The sequence below is a fragment of the Cupressus sempervirens genome, chromosome 9 (assembly GCF_028749045.1).
Source record: "Cupressus sempervirens isolate cs-2001-9-10 chromosome 9, ASM2874904v1, whole genome shotgun sequence".
Taxonomy (NCBI): domain Eukaryota; kingdom Viridiplantae; phylum Streptophyta; class Pinopsida; order Cupressales; family Cupressaceae; genus Cupressus; species Cupressus sempervirens.
Genome location: NC_143126.1, coordinates 583,570,648 through 583,594,982, shown reverse-complemented (window position 1 = coordinate 583,594,982; position 24,335 = coordinate 583,570,648). Strand labels below are relative to the sequence as shown.

Here is a 24,335-nt window from a genome sequence, read left to right as displayed (position 1 = left end):
GAAATCTATGAATACCACTAACAATAATAGCTGGCTTGCATTCTCCCTCTCACCCCATTTAGGGGGTAGGGATCCTCTTTCAAGTATAACTCATCACAGATACGGACAAGGTGGAGGGGGGCCATTCTATACTACTATGCCCTTGAGGTCTGATGGTTCTCTCTCTATCATGGATGTTCTCAGCATGTCCCAAACTAAAGGTAAAGAAATGGTAGCCAACAAGTCCATAACCAAAACCTGCGGGTTATCTTCGTGAATATCTAAGGCTCTTGAAAAAGCTAGTAGGAATGAATAGTTCTTTTAAACATGAACTTGGATTAGTTTTAGGTTATATAGTGATTATTTGGAGTTGGTTTTGTAAATATTATGTATTGCCAAAACCATATTTTTTTCCTTTCTTTTGGTTTTGTAGATTGGAATGATTTGAAGCCCCGTAGACTACAACCAACAAGCCTTCAGTCAAAAAACATGGTGGATGAGAGGCTTTCAAGAGTATAGGTTACACAATATGATGCAGAGGCAATACTTTGGAAGCACCAAACAAGTCTAAGCGCCTTGGAGGTATCAAGAAAAATCAAGTTGCTACTCCAAATTTCCTTAACACCACAGGGTTATTCAGTGTTTGGCTCACATCGAAAGGGAATATATTGTTGTTTACCACTGTCCAACAGGTTTCACAACCCAATACTCCACATTAGGCTGAACCCCAACTTCTTCTCCCTTGCACCAAGCAAGACTCCCTCCACACTCAACTTAAAACAAAGTGTTCTCAACCCCCTCAAACCTTCGAACAATAGTAGGGGCCTAGAAAACATCTATACCAAATAGTGATCAGATTTATGAGCAGCTTGACTGTTGTCAGCACCCAAATAAGAATGCAGCATTTAGGCTTGTTTCACAAAGTAGCAAAAGTGGGATTTTTAGACTTCACAACTTCCAAACACCAAAGATGGTTTAAGACACATTCATAATGATCGAAACAAGGAATACCACTAATTAGAATCCCTGCAGCCAGCAAATAATGAACATTGATACCACAAACCTAGTAGGCAATTAGGTCTCTCAACACTATTTTTCACCAACCACTTAATTTTTGTACAAAGGACTTGGCAATCTAAGACAAGTTTCAAATACCCTTTTCAAAGTGCTAAAAGACTCCAAAGTTTTGAACCCTGACTCCACTCCAACATGCATTAACCCAACCGTGCACTCAGGCCTAATTAGCAAGTTTCGGCTTGGTCTACAAGGAAAATGGCCATGATATGGGTTCATGGATCAAACTCCCAACTTTAGAGTGTGCTTCTAGTCCAAATAAAGGTTCTTTGTCTTCACAACTCTCAACTTCCCTCTTTCACACTGATTCATCAAATTGCATCAAATAAGGTCTAATACATGGGCATATTAGACCTAGGGCTTTCTCCCATAAATCCTTGCTGCAACCTCCTGCCTCCAAACCTTCAAAATATGGAATTTCATTACCCTAGCTTGCCCCATACAAATTTGGAAGGATTTCCAATGGTGGGAGTTCAAACTAGGGCCATTTCTTTGGCCAAACCCTTGTTTTGAGGGTTTCACAGGCAGTGAGGAAGAAAAATGTGTAACTTTCAAATGGAAATTGATCTTCCCTCCAAACCGATGCCAAAATTCTCTAAAATACAACCTCCAACTGAACAATGCAAAACAGCAACCTTACAACCATTAAAAATTTCGTATAGTATGGAAAAAAGAGTGAAAATGTTGTAACAGCAGGTTCTCTATTAGATTTTGGAAGCAAAATACATTTGAAAACTTCTCTTGCCCTCTCATTCAGGTGTACAGGGCCTATAAAGGGATTTTCCAATAGTTTTAACCAACCAATGATAGTTTTATGGTTATTTGCAAAAAGTTGCTAATTTGTTGCAAAAATTGCTAATGCAATTTTGCAATTTTTATGCATTTTTGGAATTCCAACTAACCTCCAACCTAAATGGGTTCTAACCATTCTGAGTGATCATTCTAAGACTCAAAACTACTAAATCAACCTAGAAAACAAAATCTAAATCAAATTCCACCTTTGGACCAATCGATGTCCAGGTTCATATTGTCACCTTGGACTATTTTTGGTATTTCCTTTTACAAGATAGATTTCTTACATGCAAAATTAGATAAAGGAGAATAAGTATTATTCTGAGCTTTCTCAAAGATTAAAATGATGGTTTGTATGCATACGCCTTTATAATTGATAGACAACACCACTTAGAAGTCAGCAATAGCCTTGTATGTGATTAATGTCTAAGAATGCCCTATAGACTACAGAGAAGGCGAGGCTGGTAGACCTGGAGCTCAACTCCAAGTTTACTGGCTAGGGCAATGCCCTTACATGCTTATGGTATTAGTTGTTTCCTTTTATAGATGGTAGAAGAGTAGTATATTTCTACTAACACATGTGCGACCTTACCTCAAATTTCCCCCACATCCCTCTTACATCTGACATGTCCCCAAAGGATATATGATTGTGATAGTTAGGAGCAACTAGCACCACATAGAAATATTTATTGAGAGCTTGTAAAACTTCATGTCCCCACTTGGAGCAGCTACCTTATATCCTCAGATGAGCCTACCAAGTCACCTTAATCATTCATGTGTGTTTCCTTTAATTTCTAAATAGTATTCGTGTAGAGTGAGTGGTTTATGGCTTTTGCTCCTCCAAGTTTTGGTAACAAGATGTGTTTTTGGTGCAGGCATACTTTTGGGCCATTTTCAGGAGACAACAAGGGATAGCTATCAGAAGATAGGGAAAATAGGGAGACAACATTGGTGCAGTGGGAGACAACATGTGTGAGTAATCCATAAAGCAGTATTAATCAAATGTTTTAATTGATTGCAGGTCAAGATGCCAAAGGACTCCATCAACTTGATTGTATTTCAAGAAAAATACCAACATTCAAAGATGCCAAAGAAAATGTTGAAGCTTCCTTGGACTTTGTTGTTGTCTGGCAAAAGATATCAGTGATCTCAGAGGTGTCTAGTGCCTTTTCTTAATGCCGACTTATAGGTAGGTAGTTATTTGTTATCTCTGCACACTAAAAGTTGTTTGAGTTTTCAATGAGAGTTTCTCTATGGGGAATGTGGCTTGATTCAAGCCTGTACTTTCAAAAGAACTTCCAATATTTTATGGGTCACATTCTCGAACCAGGCTTCATTCCCCTTACACTTCACTCTTATTTCTACAAATGTGTGTTTTTGACTATAATAGAAACGAAGAATTTTAGCTTCTATCAGGTTATTGATAGTCTATAGAATAATAAATCTTGAAATCCTAATTTGTTAATGACTATTTGGAAACTTTGATGATGTATTCATATATTTGTAAGAAATGTATCTTTTATCAGAGAGATGAAGAGATTTCTGCAATCTATAATATTAAGTATATAATATTTTTGTATACAATTGCTTAGCATTTATTTACTTTCTACTATAATGAATCATGAAATGTAATCTAAATAATATTAGAAAGTTGATTCATATTTTTATTGTTGATCTTGATTTATCACTTGATATTGATATTGGGAATTTAACTAAGCCCATCTTCTACAATCAAACATTGTTGCAATATGGCAATATGTACTTAATGAAAAAAGAGTCATGCCTATATTTTATCCCAGAGACATTTAACAAGTGCTATTTGTGAACCCTATGAATGAGATATTTCTTCTCTACTTCAAATGGCAGTATGTTTTACACACTAATTTATTTTCAGGATTATGTGTAAGTGTTTGTTTGGTATCTAATGGTATTTTGAAAAATGTATTTCCTTGAGCTTATTGTCTACTTTACAGAGACTGAAAGGATTTAATACTATATAAATTATTTTGCTATCTGATGGTATTTTTCTTGACCTTATGTTATGCACAAATTTGTTTTTATACAAGTTTGTTTTATCATACAATTGTTTAATGAATGATTGTATTTACATTTTATTACAGTTTCTTTGTTTAAAAGCACATTTATTTTGGGGTGCACATTAATTTTTAAAATATTTTCTTGATAGTTGTTCTGATATCGAATTGGAAGAGATCTTGATATATAGAACTACCATACCATGAATTCCAAACCCAACCTGAGTTTAGTTTGAGTAAAATATGTAAGTCCAATTTTTGTTTATTTAGTTTTGTACCTGATTCAATCTAAACACTATTTTTAATTATTTAATTCTATTTCTCTAGTATCTTTGCCCAGATGCCTATATTGTGAGCACCTAGTGTATTCAATCTCCTATTCGCATTGTTGTCTGCTCGGATTATATAGCTTAACAAATAATAACTTAAGTATTCAGGAAGTCATGCATTCATCTGCTGCTATTCAATGTTTGTGTGCTTTAGGAACAAGAATTTGGATTGGATATGCTGATGGGAGGGTGCATTTCATGGAACAAGATGCATGTCATGGAATGAGGAGCTTCTTGGTCAGGGTCTTGCATTGAATGATGAATTGGATCTTGTGCTAGGGAAACACGACTCCATTACTACAGGGTCTCCTGTTACGTGAAAAAGAACATCAACTCATGTGGCTCCTCTAGTCAGTATCAATTCATGAAGCTTTTTAGATGTTTGATTTGTGTTGTGGAAATTAGGTAGATTGGCAACTAATGCATTTCAGTTGGATCTATCAAGTTGAATGGCCGAAAGCAAAACCTCTCCTTTGGAACTATTGTATGATTTAATCAAAGAAGTTTTTTTTGGGTGAATTGTTGATGTTTGATGTTATATTCTTACATGGGTTTTGTTTTCCTCTCCTCTTTTTTCTTGTAGGCATATGTAACTCAAGAGGATACTCTAATTGGGACATTGATGGTGCGAGAAAGCATAGCATGCTCTGGTCGTGTAAGGCTCCTTGATAAAATGGACTGGTCAAAGAAATCAGCATTAGTAGAGTCTACACTTGTGGAAATGGGTCTTTAGGAATGTGCCAACTGTTAGAATCTGAAAAGATTAATAACCCAGAAAACTAGTGCAAAGAGTAAATATCTAAACTATGAATGCAAATGATACAAGATCAAAATAGCATCATAGAGTTAGTCTCCAAGAGAGTAATGCAAATGCTGGAAGCAAAATAGCATTAAGAGGATGCAAAAACAAGAGATGCAAATACAAGCTAGGTAGCATGCTTATATAGGCTAGGAAGAGGGAGGAGGTGGCAACACCAACCAATGAGGAGCAACCATCTATCGAACTAAAGATAGCAAAGTATCTTCCCAAGATAGCTAATGGATGCTCATATGTAGGAAGATGACAGCTCACAACCATTCACCTAATAAGACATGCTTTATTAACCTAAGCGAGATTATTAAAAAGTGTAGGAAAAAACTAGCAAAATAGGAAAAATAAAAAACTACACTAACACCAACACTCCCATAGGAATTTGGCACCTGAGGGGAATCAGTGGTGGAGAAAAGAGAAGAGTGAGCATTGCCTTAGAAATTCTAATGAGGCCAAGGTTGTTGTTTCTGGATAAACCAACAACTGGCTTAGACAGGTATGAATCTTTCTAAATTGGTGCTAGATACTTAATCCATCTTCAAGGTTTTTGTTTGTTAGAAGTTTTGTGGATGTTCCTCAGATGATACCATTGGTTCAAATTCATCTAACAAGGAACCTTTCAACCCAACAGCAGTTGGTTGAATTGGTTATATTGTGAAGTCTTATATATGTAAGAGGGAGCCGCTATTATAGATATATAAGAGGGAGTAGGGTGTACTTGAAGAGAATGTTTCGAGACTTGTTCGTGCAAGAAAGTAATAATAATTTATACTGTAGTTAGCTTCAGTTTTATCTTTCCATTGAAGCTTTTAGTCCAAGGCAAAACTAACAACATATAACAACTAGATGCTTAATTGAGAGTATACCATTTAAGCAAAACATTTTCAAATTTCGTTCAACAGTTACACACTTTTTCTAGCTTGATAAACCTTAGATGTGAAGATGAAGATGGTCATGTTTGGTCTTGCAAGCTGTAATGGACTATTCCTAAGGTTTTCCAAGCTCCTAAATAGCTATGTTTTAGTGATTTTTCATTCTCAGCACCTGAATCTACTTTGAAAATCTTGGGTGCAGCCTTCATTAAGGTGGATTCTGACCACTAAATGTTATTCACAAGTGTTCAGTCCTGCATATGATCAACACCAACAGCATATGATAAAGGTGATGCTTACAATATCAGATTTCCACAATCCATTTGTAATGCAAGTTCATTTTGGATTTGATTGTGTTTTTTTTAGCGTCATCATTTCAGATCACTCTTCGTAATCCATCATCAGTCGAATGAGAGACTGCAGGATGCATGCAAAAGGTCATATCATATGCAAAGCATGTGAACTATTTTATAGAATGCCTGAAAAAAAATTTACACCCAGGCATTGGTCAAAATTTCTACCTTCATTGGTCAAAATTTTTGACCTTCATTGGTCGAAAGTTCTACCTTTTTTGGTCAACATTTCCTACCTTCAATGGTCAAACTTTTCGACCATCATTGGTCAAAATTTTTACCTTTCTTGGTCAACATTTTCTACCTTCATTGGTCAAAATTTATACCTTTCTTGGTCAACATTTCCTACCTTCATTTGTCAAACTTTTCGCCTTTATTGGTCAAAATTTCTACCTTTATTGGTCAAAATTTTGACCAATTCTTGGCAAAACTTGCACTATCGATATTGAAGTTTTTCGACCAAAGTATTGGTCAAAATTTTGACCAACCAGAAGGTTGGTCAAACTTTTGACCAAAAAAATGTTGACCAATGAGTTGGTCAAAGTTGGTCGAAGTTTGGTCGAAAAGTGGGTCAAAATTTTGACCAATAATGGTCAAAAAATGGCCTCAGATGTAGTAGTGTTTTTTTCTCTCCATTAATTCTACTATTGCTGCATCAAATTCCTTGGAGTCTCCATTGGAAAACACTTGTGAGGTGTCAATCTCCTTGTAGTGTATGTCATTTTCAGCTATGGCTATGTCATTTCTTCTTTTCAAAGATTTTCTCAGTTCCTCCCTAGCTTCCACTACTTTGTGTAGAGCTAGTTGCACATCAATCACCTGACTATCAATGATCTTCCCAAATTTGAAAACTTTCATCTTTTGACCTTTTTCTCCAAGTTTTTAGGCTTCTTCTTAAGAGAACTAATGCTTTGATACCAATTTTTAGAATGTTCAAATGAGAAAAGTACTTCTAAGAGTGGGGGGGGGGGGGGGGGGGAGTTGAATTGGAAGTACACAATTCTTATTCTTTTCTAACTCTTAATAACATATAAATGAAACTAACATGCATGCAAGTAAATATGTAAACAAACATGAAATGAAAGCATGCATCAACACATAACACAAAGATTTGGTAACCCAAAAACCCTCCAAGAATAAGAAGGTAAAACTAGGGTGGGGATGACACCCACAAAAATCACGGTAGCAATGAGTTCAACCATTTTTGATGGTTTTCTCTGTTAAAGGCTTTACACTATGTCAATAGTGACCTAGTTAAAGGATTTACAAATACTTACATGAAGTGTCACCCTGTTAAAGGATTTTAAATAGGTTGTTAAACCCACCTAATACATAGGATTTTCTTGACCTTCTCCAAAGACTCTCCTAGCTAGTTGTTAAGTTAACCTATCACCATAGGATTTCAACCTCTAATAGAATTGTTAGAGAGTATTAGAACTTTTAACCTAATTGAATACAATCTCAAATTGTTGAGTTCTGGCACTTTATCTACTCGTCCTCTTCTAATCCTTGCTTGATTTGATCTTTGAATATGTCCCCTATTCTACTCTGATTAACTAGATGTATATATGTTGTTCTTTCCACTAAGTCTTTTCTCTTCACACTGAAATTTTCTTATAATATCCCCTTTTTCTATTTTCTTCAACTACACACAATGATGCATTCATTCTCCTTATAAAGAGTGCAAAGACTTAGGGTTAGGTATGGATCTATGATCCATATTGAATCTCAAATTCCCACTCATACTTTGCACTTTTCTTATTGGTTGCATGCCTTCACCATTTCTCTAATTAGTTGCATGCATATTACATAGGGAATGTAAATGATTCATTCTTATCCCTTTTCTCCTTCAAAATTCCTCTAAGTCAGCTCCAAAAATGGTTTACATCTTAGTTTTTGAGGGCACAAACTCATATGTTAATTCTACATTTCTCGGCACATGAAGTATTACTGATGCTCGGCACATACTATTTCTGGATTGCTTAGCATCAACTATGATTTTTGGTTCGCTCGACACCTGTTATATCATGTATTACTTGGCATATGTTGTTCTAAATTACTCGACATTTGAATGATTCTATTACTCAGCACATGAATAATTTTGTATCACTCAACACATACTACACTGTGATCTGCTCAGCACTAACTATGACTTGGCACCCATTGAAATTATGGCTCAGCATACATTGTGTACTCAGCATGTATGATGAAAATGGTTAAGTTCATTGACACTCATTTTTCAATACTATTTATTTAACCAACAATCTGCCCCTTTGACAAGAGTGTCAAAAACACTTAACTATGCATTAGTGATCTTAACCTTATTGAATACATTCTTTACTTGCTCGACTTATATGCAAAATTTCAAGAGTTTCAAAAATTATGAGTAGCAATATACCTTATGACTCCCCTGAGTTGATTATGCCTTTAAAATTGAAATTTTGTACCAATGTGCCTAATCCTCCCTATCCTTTGACCTATTTTTGCATTATGAGCCTGTATGTTGTATCTGATCTATGTGATGTCCCTGTATTCCATGTGATTACCAAAATTTTACATCTCTCCTTCACTCGTTTATTCCTTGTCTCCCTTTTTTGGCTATTTACAATCATTCCACTTTTATTCTCAAAATGAATGAAAGAATGGAGTGAGAGAATGTAATCAAAATTGTCAAAATTTGTCAAAATGTGGTAATTACCCATAGTATCTACATGTCTCCTCCTTTACTTACTCCTCCTATAATCTATCTCCCCCTTTTTTGACACTGATGTTAAAGGGTCCTATGGAGTAATACCTTGTTTGGAAAAAAATGAGCTATTAACCTCCAAGAGTATCTTTAGAGCTACATCCCAGTTGTTTAATGCAATATCCAATGACTTGTGTTGGAGTGCAAGCTCTGCTGTCAGGTCTACAAGTCCTTCATGTGTTTAAAGATTGGGATCCTTCTTTAGTACTATCTCTGCATATATCTGCTCCTTGTAAAGTAATTCCAAGTGAGGGGTGATGGAGGATTGAATTTGCATTAGCCTGGCTTTTATGTTAGCCTCCTCTGTTATTAATATAGCTAGTTCCCTTTGAGTGTGAAGCGTCTGAGAAAAATGCTTCTCACTTTGAGCTAGATTGGTAGGAAGTTGCATGCTAGAAATCCTTAGATTTCTCTCTAAGCTCAATATCTTTTGGCTAATCTCTTGTGTGAAATTGGAAAAATCACACAATTTATTGTAAAGTGAGAATACATTTCCAAGTACAATTTTGACTCTATCTAATTTCTTAGCTTGGTCAACTTGTCCCAAAATGATATCATTTGATATCTTCTTATTGACCTTACCTTGGAATTTATTCTCTTACCAGTCCATTAGTTTAGCATTGGTGTCATGGTCATCATTTGTTACATGATCAACTATATTTGATAGTTGCTCTATAATTGGTCTTGATTCATCTGGAGACAGTAGGCTGAAGGCATCCATGAATATGTCCTTGATTTCATTTAATGTTTTCCTATATTTATAATCCTTTCTAAGTGCCTCTTGTCTCCTTCTTCTATTCAATGCAATTTATATATCATTCATCTTTTCATCTATAAGAGTGTTGGATTCATAATAGGGTATCTTTATTTCTTCATCAAGCTTAGGAATTCCATAATGAATTGTCCTAGCTACCCTAGTTGAGCTCGAGCTTGGTGTTCTAATTTGAAATTCTAACATTTGAGTGCTCAGCTGGTGAAGATTTTTTGTAGGAGTGCCTATTTTGGGTAGTTCAATAAAAGTTTGTATTGCAGATTCATCCTTATCTTTTTTCTCTTCTTTCTCTTATGTTGTCATTTTGGTTGGGGGTGTACCTATTGATTGTTCTGATTTGTCTTTATCATCCCTTGCTACTGCACTCGGCTCCTGAAGTGCTTGTGTGATTGCTTTTGGTGGAGATGGAGGTGGAAGGAGTAGAATTCTAGTAGATTGTGCGGTCATATGTGGTTCTTCTGTTTGCACCTTGACTTCTTTTAATTTCACTACTACCTTCTACAACTCGTCAACACTAAACAATATTGGGCTTGAGCATAGTCTAGCTGCTTATGTTGATTGGTCAAGGATCTTTACTAGATCCTTTGTAGTTAATGGATTGATGTTTTGACTAGAAGTATCAACAACATCCTTTATCTTGATTTTTTCTGTAGGTGTGATGGTAGAATGAGAAGGGCTAGGAGGTGGCAGTTGTGTGTCATGCACACTCTATTTTTGTTGCTCATCTATCCTTTTTTCTTCTTCTTTACTCATTTCCTCCTCCTTCTCTTCTTCATCTTTCTTTTCTTCTTCCACTTTCTTCTCTTCTACTTTCTTCTCCTCTACCTTCTTCCTTCTTGCTTCTTTTATTTCCCTTGTTTTGGGCACTTGCTTCTACCTTGTATTCTTCATCAAATACATCATCAATTTTCTTGTAAATAATCTTCCATACTTTTGTGGTTTTGCTAACAACCTCTTCAATTATATTTTGTAAAATGCTAAATGCCCTGTTATAACCCAAAATATCATTTTAACTTAGTATTGTAAACATTGATAGTTAACCCGACAACCTACCATAGAAAACTTGAATCTAGATTTTAAATGGCACAATCTTTGTCCCATCAACTAACTTTAACATCTCCAAGTTAAAGTGTAGATTATGTATCTTCTTATGTAATCAAAAACTCAAATCAATCAGCAGTATCTAAATTTTTGGCATAATCCTGTAACCTTAGAATGCAACTTATACTCATTCAGTCATAACGAGTACCATTCAAGAATAGCCACAACCTGATATGAGTGTAAACCCTTTTAAATTAAACATCAAGTCATTCAACTAAATTATAAACATTAACATATCTTTTAGAAAAGATTAGTTGTGTATCTGCCTTGTTGAATTTTGGGCATGACAAATACAACATATTTGCATGATGGTGGAGAGTGTGATACACTAAAATGAGTGTGAATTGCATAATAGTGTGACAGAAAATAAAAGGTTTTCTAATTAATGACTTGCATTGAACCATCTAAAACCAAGAATGGTGGGAAGAATGAATCAACTTTGATCATGAAAAAATGAGAAGCTGTGATGTTGGAACAAAAGATATATTTTTTAGAAGTGACATGACAAATTGCAAGTATATTTGCATTCTTTTGCAATGGGAGTATAGTTAGGCATGTTGGAATAAAACCCTACCAATCATGGAATCAATTTACAATTGTATGTAAATGAGAAATTCCAGCATACTGGCATTGATATATAGATAGTGAAAGTGTTCACTTGTTTTGTCTGTAAAAATATTTGTATTCAATATATGAAATCCTAATTGCCTTATGTATACCAAATTATTGACCAGCATAAATATCATGAAGTAGTGTGAGGATACAATCTAGATATTACATCAGAACAACTTGATGATCAGTTATGAAATAGAGACAATGAGTCTTAAATACCTTCATCCAATATGTTCAAACTAGCTTTTGATGGTTATGAATGTTGGGAGGCCAAAAAAACATTTTTGACAACTTTTCCAAAATTGTATTTTTGCATATTTCCAATTTCTTGTCAAATATGATAATGTTTTGCATTTTTGCATTTTTAATCCTAATGGACACCAATTGATCCCAAACCTTTAGGAATTGTAGGAAATGCATGTCTAAGGTGAAACAAACTTGTTTTCCATTATTGAACACCAAAACACTCATAAACCAAGAATTAGGTGTTTTAATAATGAAGTTCATAAACTAGTGAAATCAAAACTATTTAAGAATTTACATCTTCAAGAAGAATTAAGAATGAAGTCACATAAAGGAGGATATTAACAAAGCATTATAAGGGAAAAATATTCTTTGATTATTATATGGGTGAATTTGAGTGAGATGACCAATTTTTTCTTTCAAAGCTATATGTGCAAATATAAACATCAAGTATATCATTTCCAATATTTTTGTAGATATACACATTAACTAGACCAATTTTTCTTTCAAAACCATCTGTGCAGATATAAACATTAAGTAAAACATGTCCAATATTTTTGTAGATATACACATTAATTAGACCAAATTTTTCTTTCAAAACCATATGTGCAGATATAAACATTAAGTAAAACATGTCCAATATTTTTGTAGATATACACATTAATTACATCAAATTTTTATTTCAAACCCATATGTGCAACTATAAACATTAAGTACAACATGTCTAATAATTTTGCAGATATATTTTCCTATAAAGAAAGACCATGCTTGGCAATATGAACCCAGAACAAAATAATAAGACAATTGCTAGATTATGGTCTCAGTTTTGAAGAAAAGTTGATAAATGTAATTGTCTTTGCAAAAAGTGTAAGGGCTTAAAGAATCAAAGAATTGTAATTGCAGCAACTCAGAGTCATTATAGGCAACATGGTCATGTTGAAGTGGGGCACAATTTTTGTTGTTTGGTGAATGTGGATTTTCAAATAGAGGAACATGGAGGTGTGAACATCCAAGACAAGGATAATGCTCCCATGGAAGAAGATGATAATGTGCTAGAGGACATGATTGAAGAAGATGGTATTGGTGTAGTTGATGAAGATGATCACAATGATGGTACGAGCACATCTAATAATGATGATGAAGATGGTTTTGATATATCTATACTTGAGAAGGCATACCAACACCTATACCAAGGCTCCCAAACAACTATTTTTTTTGTTATAGTGTTGTTGGTGAACTTTAAGGTTATGAATGGTTTATCCAATGTAGAAATGCCACGTATGCTAAGGTGTGTCATTTTTTTCATTTTCGATGTTAGCATACCATTACTATTCATTATTTTAACAATTCATATTTGTTTTTGTAGATTGATGAGTTAATTTTTTTTGCCACCATCAAACATTCTTCCTCTTTCGTACCAAGATTGTCTACCATTATTAATCAAATTAGAATAAAGTATCATAAAATACATGCATGTCCCAATGATCACATTCTATATAATAAACAACATGACTTTACAATTGAATGCCGTGATTTTCATATTAGTAGATATCGGTTAGATCAAATAACAAAAAAGTACCTCACAAGGTTCTATGGTACATTTCCATTATTCCACATCTTGAACAATTATTTAGCTGCACTAGCTTGGCACAATTTATGGATTACCATGTAAGCAATAGACATCAAGATGACATTATGTGAATGCATGTGGATGGTTATGCATTTAAAGAGAGAGAAAATATGGCCACACTTTAAAGAAGAATCTCGTAATCTCAAGCTTTTATTGACAGAAGATGGTGTCAATCTATTTGGAGATATGAGCTATGTTTACTCAATGTGGCCTATTTTTGTTATTAACAATAACATTCCTCCTTGGATCTCCATAAAGAGAGAGAACATAATGTTGTAAATGATTGTACCATGTATTTTTTTATTTCATAGTTATCTAAAATAATTTATAAACATTGCATCAAAATGGTCATAATAACTATGTAATGTTTTCTTTATTCAATTACTAGGTAAGCACCAAGTTAAAGACATGAATGTATATATTGAGCCCCTTATTGATGAGTCATTGAAGTTGTGGAATGGGGTCACTATGTATGACATCTTTAGATAAATAGGACAAAGACAATTTCAATTCTATGCAATGTTTGTGTGGACAATACATGATGCCCCTAGACTAACTCATTTTTGTGGTATGTAATATTATTAAGGTTACATATTTTTGATCTGTTATAGTGCTTACATGTTATTGTTGTATGTTTAAGTTGCGCATGATAAGTGTACATTATTTTTTAGGTTTTTAGACAAAGAGAAAATTTTCATGTCCAATTTGTGGTCTGAAGATGAGATTTCATCATTCAAGAAGTTTAGGAAAACAGATGTTCGATGGGTTTAGGAACTTTCTCCACAATCATCATAAGTATTGAATTACTAAAAAACATCTTTTTAATGCGAAAGAAGAGAAAACATCAAGGCCACGAAGCATGACACCTAATCTATGGAAGTTGGAATAAGATTAACTAAATTGTTGAGGCAATGTCTAGTTTGTGGTCCAAAGTTTGAAATTTATATTTTGTTATTATAATAATGATATAACCTATGCTCGTGAAGTTTGTCAAGCCATCAATGACCAACTTCCTAGAGGAATAAAAAGTTATCCTACTCAATTTAGTAGGTTGTCGTACTACAAGGATCTTCCAATCATGCATTTGTTTGATCCCATGCATATTGAAAAGAATGCAACATAGACACTATGGAAAATATTGGATGGAAGGCATGATAGAGAAAAATTAATAAAATTTGTAATGACATTCATGAATCCAATTATGCATTGAAAAAATTTATTAAATCAAATGGCAATGTAGACTGCAGAACTATGGATGTCCTTCCTTGGTTATTAATGGAGCAAAAAAGTGATGCATTAAAAGAAGTCATTAAAAAAAAAATTCACTGGATTTTTTGCAAATATAAGTAGTCTTGTATCAAAGAAAGGTGATTTTGGGTTAGGGTTGAAAACACATTATTAGCATACCTTTGTCAAGGTAAGTCATGTTCTCTATTTACAATATATTTGTAAAATTGCATGTACTACCTATTGTATTATTTCATAATATATTGAAAAGATCATTTTTAATGATTGCAATATGTCCTACCTCTATCTCTCTAACACTGGTTTGAAAATAATATTAAATAAGTTATATATGATTTTAGAAAATACATGAAGTTAGAAGTGTTATTTCTCAGATTTTTTGTACATACATTATATTTATGACTTACTTTGCTTTTTATGTAATTTATTGTATATTTTTATCTATAATCATGTTTATATATTCTTGCATGTTGAATCTCTTTTAGGTGATTATCATCTAAAGAAATTGATTATATATATATATATATATATATTGGAAGAGAAAAATTCCATAGCTTATGTGTAAAATGTAAAAGTGTCTAGCTTTAACTTTTTTCAATGTTTACGAACACTACCTCATACATCAAGTTGAGGAGATTGAATTGTGTGGACCTGTACAAACTAAGTCAATGTGGATGGTTGAGAGGCACTTAAAATTTATTAAGGGTTTGGTTCAACAAATAGAACATCCTGAGGGTTCTATGGTAGAGGGATATATGGTATACTAGACCACGGTGTACATTAGTGAATATCTTTCCAAGTTTGCATCAAAGTTCTATGTAGATCACATTTGGGATCCCAACTCCATTAACAGATTCAAAGAGGAGTACTTGACAAGGAAAGGTAGATTGAAGAAAGTGATAGGTAATTATAAGATGTTATTGTACTTAATTAATTATTATTCATCATCAATATAAGTTGTTTCTAACTAGTCTAGTTATTTTCTTTATAGTTGGTCATGAATGGGATGTACTACATTTGTATATTGCAGATAATTTTGATTGGATGAGAGTATGGATTCAACAGTCTCAAGAAAATGGTCGCTCGTTAACATGGGACAATGTTGCATCATTGGTTAAAGAAGCTCATCATAATGGACATCCCATTGTTATGCCAATGGTACCTGATCTAGCATATGGCTTAATAGATAGAAAGGTACATAAAAGATTACCAATCATGACCCATAAGTTTAATATCAACTCACAAATTGATGCAAATAATCTTAACATATTTTTAAATTTGTAGATCAAACACCATAAAGCTATGTACTACCATGGTTGTAAATTTTGCACTAAAAAGTTAGACAAAATGAAAAAAACTTGTGATTTTGGGATAAGTGCAATCTTTGAGGTCACCAATATTTCATCTAGAAATGACATACATCTTTAGCAATATGAAAATAGATACTATGGCATTTTGAATGATATACTTGAGTGTGACTTTAATCCATGCAAACTAGTTCTATTTTTTTTCAAATGGTACAAGCTATGGCTAAATCAAAATGATCCTGATAGGACTACTATTAAATATGATAATGGATTTACAATGATTAATACAAAGTCATTTGAGCTAGTTGGAGATAAGTGCTATGTTCTTCCAATCATAATTTGACATTAAATGTGCCACAAGAGGAGGAGAATGAGGAAGATATTGATGCTCCTATCAGCCTTTTCCTTAAGAAGGCTAAGAAAAACAAAAAGAAGAAATAATTTTTTTTTTAAATGCTCTTTGATAAACCTTGTTTGATAAACTTTGTTGGATAATGAAAGAACGTTGTTTTAAGTAATTATCTATGAATCTTGTGTATTAACATTGATTTTTATGTCATGTTAATAAATATGGTTATGTGCTAATGAAGTCTTGGTTAGTTTTGGTGTAAATAAGTATTTACTTATTACACTTAAGTTTTACTTAAGTTAATGCATTATTTAATTATTTTGCATTATTTTATTATTATTTTAGGTGAGACACTTAGGAGTTTGTGAACTCTCATTGAGTTAAGCAACTCTAATTATGTACATGGTGTCTACAACACAGGAGTATGCATCATTCACTGAGTTGTCATGATGACAACACAATTATTAGCACTCCTCATTTAGCACATGTTGTCTACTCCGCTGATTTGCGTGCTACACCATTGTAGGCATATCCTCACATCATCGCACTTAATCCTGTGCTTAATAAAGGATAATTCATATCTGGTGGACATGTGTCTGGTTGTATGACATATCATGATGCTAACTTCTAGGCAATCTAGAAGCTCTCCTGAGGCCTTTATATTCAGGCACTCTAAGTGTACTCTTGAATTCAATTATTGAATGAATATTGTCATTCTGATCATACTCTGTCTATTTTGGTCTACTGTGTGCTTGTGTTGAGTTCTTTAGTTCTTGGGTGAATTCTAGCCTAAGCCAAATTCTTACATGGTATTAGAGCTAAGGAAGATTCTCATCATGTAGCCATTTGAGACCATTCATGCTTCAACACTTTGACACGCATCTAGAGGATCCAAAAAAATTGGAAGCATCTAGAGCCAAATCTGACCTCACCGTTGCATCTGGAGTGTCAATTCGATGAAGATCAACTATAAATTTGCCTATATTGGATGAAAGTTGATTGTGAGGCAAAAAAAATTTGCAAATGGACCTTGGAGGCCCCGACTTGCAATTCGGGTATGGTCATTTTCGAATCTAATTTATTTATTTTCCAGATCTAAATATTTTTTTCTTCTTTGCAATTAATTTTTGAATCTAGATATTTTTGAATTTATTTCTATAATCAGGTAGAGAAAATCTTTTGTCGAATTGGGCAGTGACACCTCAACTCGGCTCTATATTTTTGTGTGGTGGAATTAATTATTTTGCAGAGCTCTATTATTGTTGATGGGCTAATTAAATTACAAGCAGCCCTACCACCTGCAAATCTTGTAAATATTCCACTTAAGTTCCAATTCCGCAAATCAGCCTATCCTAAATTTCCAGTAGCAATTATCAGCCATTCACCAATTCCAAGCGATCACAATTAACTGGCACCTTTGCCTTTGCTTTGAAATTAAGGTCACAAGCTCTCCATTTTAAAGAGCGAATAAGCTACTCGACCCACGCATGTGGGATAAATCCTCAAAAACATTGGCAAGCCCTGCTCGATCTTCGGCATCGCCTTTAGCACAGTCCGACGATGTTGACAGAATTTCGGCGCGTGATATGAAAAAAATTAGCATTCTAAGTATAATATGGGGCTCCTTCATTGCCATGTGGGTGAATCCACTCCTACCATGTGTTATTCAGATCATTGATTGTACAGTTAACATCTGACCGGATCCATATGCCAGCAGACACATGTGCAACCACATCATCTGCATAGTCAGCAGTGACTAGACTATACAATCATCTGCCACACTTTTTCTTTGTACCATCTGTATGGTACGGAAGAGACACGTCACTGCCACATCAATTAAGGGACAAATTTTTGCTGATGTCATCATTTGTACGAGCCTAAAATTGATGTCTGTCTATACGTCATCACAGGCCAAATTGGAACTACTGTGACAGTCATATGATCGTCAAATTTAACCCTTTCATTCACTGATGCAACCCCTCACCCAATTGATTTTGGTTTTGGTAGTCCAACTTCAAGAGGCCATAACTCACACATCCAGACTCCAAATCAAGTGTAATTTTTTTTTAAATTGGGTAAAATTTTCTACATTTTTCAGTGGTGTGGCTATTTTCTAGTTTTGGTGCACAGATTGTTCAAAAATTGCATTTTTTGGCAACTGTACCTAGATAATCTTGCATTTTGCAACTTCAGATGCTCCATACGGGCACATCTGGAGTCGAAAACAGGTTCTATTTTTTTTTTAAGTGCATATTTTTTTATCTACTTTCCAGATCTGGCATCAAATTGTAGTGTTGTGTGGACAAAATTGTCACTTTCAGCAATAGGGCCTTTCTTTTCTTTGTAATACTTCAGAGTTGTAGCACATTGTAAAGTTTCAGATTTGTATTCCATTGAGAGGTTGTAACAAGCAAAATTAGAATTCCACGAAGGCCAAAATTGGCAAGTGGCCCATTGTAATCGCACTATTGATAAAGTGCCCAAAGCATCTTTTTTTTGGGGGGAGGGGTTTCTTGATTTAGTGAAAAGGGGGGGTGTTCTTGGTGTTGTGTTCTCTCTTTTCGGCAATTTTCTTTCATTTTCTGCATTATGGGAAACTTTAAGTTTCCTAAATTAACTCCTCATAACTATGCTTCATGGTCAATCAAAATGTTGTATCACTTAATGCATAATGGAGTTTCACAATATGTAGATGGTACTCTTCCTAAACCAACAGGTGATAATGTATCAACAAGTGAAATTTTTGAATGGGTAGCCATGGATAGGAAAGCCCTAGGTGATATATGTTTGGGGGTAGATGATAAGATCATGTATCAAATTAAGAAATGTACTACATCCAAGGACACTTGGGATACCCTTGAAAACCTTTATGGTATAGTGTTTGAAGAGGATGTTTTCAAAATAGAAGATGGGCTTGTATCCTTAGATCCTAAGTCGTATGACTCAGTACAAGACTTCATCATTAAGGTGAATGAATTAAGGATGAAGCTTACTAATTGTGGGAGTTCTATCAAAGATGACAAACTGATCTGTCTCATCCATAACAAGCTGCCATCAGAGTATTCCACATTTGTATCTTCTTTTAACACATCAAAGACTATCTTAGGGTTTGCCTACAAGAAAGTCACTTTTGATGAATATGCAAAACTGTTGGATGATGAAGAAAAGAAGTTTAAATCAATGGGGATTCTCAAATCTCTTCAATCCTGGTGGCCAATGAGGGTTCTCAACATTCAGCTGGACAATCTTCAAACAAAGGAAAGGGTAAGAAGAAATGGAAGAGTAAATCTGAGGATGTAGAAAAGACGACACCTCAATCAAATCAACAAGGAAAGTCCTCAAATTCCAACAAGAAAGGGGACAATAATAAGGAGAAGAAGAAGTGTGCTTATTGCAAGAAAATGGGTCATGAAGAGCATGAGTGTTATATTAAAAAGATTGATGAGTTAACCAACATCATGAAGAAACATAATGTTCCATTACCTAATGCTTATAAGGAGAAGGGATCTTCTTTACATCCAAAGGGAAAAGGGCAAGCATTCATGGAAAATGCAAACTCTTCAAAGGAATGGATATTTGACTCTGGTGCCTCATATCATATGGGTTCTTCAAAAGGGGATTTTTCTTCATTGAATCACTCAAAGGTACCACACATCTTCATGGGGAATGATAGCAAAATGGAACTTGAAGGAAAAGGTAATGTGGAAATGGAAAATGGAGAGTTTCAAGAGGTTCTCTATGTTCCAAACCTAAGTTTAAATCTCCTTTCAATCTACCAAGTCACTCACTTCGGAGATGGACATAGAGTTGAGTTCCTTCCAGACTCAGTAGAAGTGCACAATGTTAAAGATGATTCCTTGGTTGCATTGGGAAAAGTGAATGATCATAAGAGGTTGTACTCTTTCTCTCATTTTGTGCCCAAGTCTTCTTCAAAAGCCTTGTTATCTCAATCACATTCAAACATGCAATAATGGCATGAGCGACATGGTCATCTTGACTACCGCTATCTTTAGCAACTTTGCACATACCACATGGTGAAAGGTCTACCTCAAATCAAATTTTCTAAGGGTAAATGTTCAACAGATTTAGTGGATATGCATCCAGATGAGAAGTTACAAAGAGGGAAGTCTTCTAGAGCAATAAGTGTTCTACAGATGGTTCACATGGTATTAGCAGGTCCTTTTGCATTCAGCTAGGGTCGCTACATACTCACCTTAGTTGATGACTTTTCAAGGTTTACTTGGGTCTACTTTTTGCATAGTAAGAGTGAAGTGTTGGACAAGTTTCTAGACTTCAAGGCTCATGTAGAAAGGAAATCTAGAAAGGCCATCAAAGTACTCTGCTTGGACAATGGTAACATTGATGTGAACAAAAGACTTAAGGATTTTTGCAAACATGAGGGAATTAATCTTCAGACTCCACCAGCATTCGGTCCGCATAAGACAGATGTTGCAGCATTGAGGATTCAAACTCTTAAGTCTATGGCAAGTTGCATGATTCATGCCAAGTCTCTCGATCCATCATTAGAAGTCGAAGCAATCTCTAGTGCCACTCACATTCTTAATTTTTCTCCTCATCCAACCTTAGATGGAAAAACTCTTTTTGAGGCATGGTACGACAGAAAACCTATTGTGACACACTTCAGAGTCTTCAGTTGTCCTGAATGGGCAAAGAGATCTTCCAGGGGATGCAAGCCATAGTCATCTCAGCCTTGTACCTTAATTGGTTATGAAGACATTGTGAAGGCATATAGACTTCTAGATCCTGAGACACATCAAATATTTGTGGAGAAGGATGTTCATTTTGAGGAAAGTTCACCCAGCTTGTCCTTTACTCCTCTTCGCACATCATATAGTGTGGATACTAATAGTGATTCCAGCAAGAGTGCTTCAACAGATTCAAACACATGGAGTTTTGTCGACAGATACAGTGAGAGGTCACTTCATTAGTTCAGTCCACATGCATACATCGCCACAATGATAGGTCCAAAATAGTAGGGTACATCCAGTCTTCCAAAGACAGGTTCAGTGACAGATTTGGGGGACAGTATTGATGATCTGCCTCTTCTTCTTGATGTAGAAGTTCCTTCTTCAGTTGTCATGAGGGATCCATTTGACTCTCTTGTTCATTCTCTACATGATCGATCCTCATAGGTTGAAGTGATTGTGGATACTTATGATTAGCAGTTGCAGCAGGGTTCTTCATCAGTTGCAGAGTCAGATAGTTCTTTGGGACGGGTTCTTCAGCTAGTTGAGTAGGTTTCAGAGACATCACTTATCCATGGGATTCTTTCCACACATAGCAGAAGCATCTCATTTGTACCCTTGGCATTGTTTCTTCTTAAGGGGAGGAACACCATTCTGCAGTCTTGGATTAGCTTCTTTATCAAAGCAGTCATTGTTCGACATTCTTCTTTGGGAGGGGGAGCCAATCTTGTCTCTCTTCCTCTTCTTATCATTCTCTTATGTATATATTGGATGTATGTCATAATGGGGGGGTCTTGATTACTCCATCAATCCATGCATCCTCCTTTATCTCTCTTTTTGGGGGAGGGTTTTTCCCATGAGGTTTTCCCTCTTTCCCTGCTTTATGAGAGATTGCATATCACTATGTACATGGGTACCTAACATGGCCTTGTAGCCGGGATCCATATTGCATTGCATCCTAGATTTCGTAAGCTTAAGGGAATTCCTCTAAGTTGTACTTAAGGGGGGGTGTTGGTGTAAATAAGTATTTACTTATTACAGTTACTTAAGTTTTACTTAGGTTAATGCATTATTTAATTATTTTGCATTATTTTATTATTATTTTAGGTGAGACACTTAGGAGTTTGTGAACTCTCATTGAGTTATGCAACTCTAATTATGCACATGGTGTCTACAACACAGGAGTATGCATCATTCACTGAGTTGTTATGATGACAACACAGTTATTAGCACTCCTCATTTAGCACATGTTGTCTACTCCACTGATTTGCATGCTACACCATTGTAGGCTTATCCTCACATCATTGCACTTAATCTCGTGCTTAATAGAGGGTAATCCATCTTTGGTGGACATGTGCCTAGTTGTATGACATATCATGATGCTAACTTCTAGGCATTTTAGAAGCTCTCATGAGGCCTCTACATTCAGGCACTCCTAGTGTACTCTTGAATCCAATTATTGAATGAATATCATCATTCCGATCATACTCTATCTATTTTGGTCTACTGTGTGCTTATGTTGAGTTCTTTAGTTCTTGGGTGAATTCTGGCCTATGCCAAATTCTTACAGTTAGTATTGTGTATTAATGAATGTAATGTGATTGTATTGATTGAATGTAACAATTCATAAATAGATGAATGAATGAATGAATGAAGTATGTAATTAGATGATAATGGGAAATTTAGATTGATTGGGGGGGGGGGGGGGGGGGGGGGTTGAGGCCAGATGAGCTTCCACCTTCTTGTGGTTGGCTTCATTTAGTAGAGAATTAAAGTATTTTTGAAACCAAGTGAAGCTCAAACTAACATACCTTTATTAATTAATCAAATTTCACTCATTGTAGGTCTATAATGATGGGATGATACTTTATGGTATAGGTATTCTTTGAAAATAAAAATTTTTTTCTTTATTTGAGCTATTCTTAATTGATAGCTTTTGTTTAGTTGCTTGCTAATGATGAATAATCTGAAATAGTATATCTATTTGAATGTGGTTATCATAAATGTTAAAGCATGTAGCTTTGGTTTTTGAATACCATGTGGCTAAAGTTGTATGTAGCATCTTCAAGGGACTCTAATTTAGTTTTTGGAAACTTGAACTATTCTACACCTATATCTCTTCCATTTGGTAAGGGTGAATTGCCAATATTTCCTTAGAGGTGATGTCATGTCCCCTTTTCAAATAATTAAAAAATAATAATATTTGCTAAGGCAGGCAGGCCCAAAAAGGTGAAGTTTCAACAAAAGGGGATAATCTTTGGAAGTGAATGGACTAATAAATGAAAATTATTATTAAAATATGTTTTATTAACCCCTCTTGGATGTGAGTTAGGGTTATGTCCTCTTTTAAGGGGTTTGGAGGCATTTTGGGCTCATTCCAGAACTTGATTTTTGCGCATTGCTTTGTTGTTCTTCAAAGGCTGCCAAACCTGTGGAGAAGGAGACCCAAGAATGGGAGTTTTCAAGTTTCTAGGAAGGCTAAGGATGAAATTTTGAAGCCATTCCATGTGCATTCTCATACAGAGTTTGCCTTTGTGCTGAACAGTGCAGTTTTGTGAGTTTTTGGGTGTGTTTTTTGTAAGAGTTTGGTGTTTCCGGTTAAGTATTTCATATCAGTTTGGGTTGCTACTGTATATCATACTTTTAAATTTTAAAATAGAGCTGAATATATGTATTTGGATATGATTATACTTCTGTGATATATTATTAAGTTTTTGTGGTGATTCTGAGCTATTTTGTGCTATTTTCGAGAGCCCGATGAGCATTATTTTTGTCCTCCATTTGGGAGCTATTGTGTGCATGTTATACAGATCTAGAAATATCATTTTATAAGCTTTTATGCTACTCAAATTTCTGTAAAAACGTCCACTTTCAGATTTATTAATAATAGGTGAAGCTGTGAAGCTTTTGGCACTATTTCTGGCATACCTGATTTGGGGTTTATTGAAAAATTGGTGGATCTTTGGAATATTGGTTGTTTGATTTTAAAGATCTGATTTAAGGCTTCAAATATCATTAAAAATTAGAGAAAGGGACATTTCAGTGGTATCAGAGCTATGATCTCGCTAGCCTAAGGGTTTGTAGAAGTTTGCATGTCAGTTTTGAGAACTACCCAAATCTTGCATGTCATAATTTATGGTTGCATGTTGCTTCTAATCAGCTACATGTCAAAATTTATGGTTGCATGCTACTTCTGATCATTTGCATGTTAGTTCTTGGTGAATTTGGTGGTTGCATGTTGCTTCTAATCAGTTGCATGTCAAAATCTATGGTTGCATGTTACTTCTAATCATTTGCATGTTAGTTCTTGGTGTTTGAAGAAGTTATAACCTATTGGGGTTATACTCTACTTTATCCAGAATGGACAGGTATAGTACAGAG

General features: G+C 34.8%; 1 pseudogene; it reads right to left on the bottom strand.

Moving 5' to 3' along the window:
- Positions 1–17,884, bottom strand: part of LOC149540024 (26S proteasome regulatory subunit S10B homolog B-like) — a 114,154-nt pseudogene extending 96,270 nt beyond the window's left edge.
- Between the last annotated feature and the right edge of the window lie 6,451 nt (positions 17,885–24,335).